The sequence below is a fragment of the Lemur catta genome, chromosome 2 (genome assembly GCF_020740605.2).
Source record: "Lemur catta isolate mLemCat1 chromosome 2, mLemCat1.pri, whole genome shotgun sequence".
NCBI classification, from domain to species: domain Eukaryota; kingdom Metazoa; phylum Chordata; class Mammalia; order Primates; family Lemuridae; genus Lemur; species Lemur catta.
In genome coordinates, this window is record NC_059129.1 from 27,476,336 (window position 1) to 27,477,358 (window position 1,023).

A 1,023-nucleotide genomic window follows, 5' to 3' on the forward strand; every position below is an offset into this window, starting at 1 on the left:
TGTCAGTGCTCCTTAGTTTTATTTAATGAGTTTAACTTTCCCTGTGCATTTGAAGGTTTGATCGGATGTTGGTGTTCTCCCTCAATCCCCTCCCCAAGGAGTGAGATTGGGTTGGGGGAAGGGGCGAGACAGTGTATACTGGAAAGCTCCTATATCCAGGAATGAGAACCTGGGTTTGGTGACTTAAAAAATCACTGCACCTTTTGGGCCTCCACTTTTCTCTTACAAAATGAGCCTATTCAACTAGATCTCTGAGCGCCTTCCTGGGGTGCAGCTGGTGAGAAACACAGACCTGAGTTTGAATCCTGGCCCCTCTGGGTCCTTGGGCAAATGACTGAACTTCTGAGCCTGGGTTGGGGGTGAGTGTAGGTTTAAATGAAAACTGGATCGTGTGCCTGGGTCAGTACCTATCAGTTAGGTTCCCAGGATTCTTGGAGATTTCATTGAGTCTTAGATGGAGTGGTTCATTGCACTTTAAAAATATCCAAAAATAAGTTGTCCTGGACTTTTTTAGGCCTTCTAAAGTGGTCGGCAGCTTTAGGTGGGGTGGCCGGAGCTCTCAGCAGCCTGCTGTTGCTGAAGGCAGCTGTGGCAGAATGTGCCCCTGATGGGAGTCACATCACTGGGTGTGGGAATGTTCTGTCGTGACTAACCAAAGAGGTTTATCCACAGGCAGGACTCCGGGTGAATGCTCTCCTCACATCAGCTGTGCACGCTTCAGCCAAAGGGCAGGGGCATCGGTTCACACGGTGCAGGAAGAAAGTGTTTTCATTTTCTGAGAAATCTGAATTACATTTCAGGAATGACAGCACTGTGTGAATAGCCTGTCACCATATACTAAATGGGTTCACCTGTGTTAGCTCATTTATTCCCCAGAACTACCCTGAGAGTGCCACTGCAAGTGTGGCTGTGGAGCTAGAAGTGACTGATAGGCCTGAGGTCCCACAACTCACTGATAACCCAAATCTTCGGCCCTTTGGAGTCTGGTCTGCTAACACCAGACTGCTTCTGCGCAGCCACTGC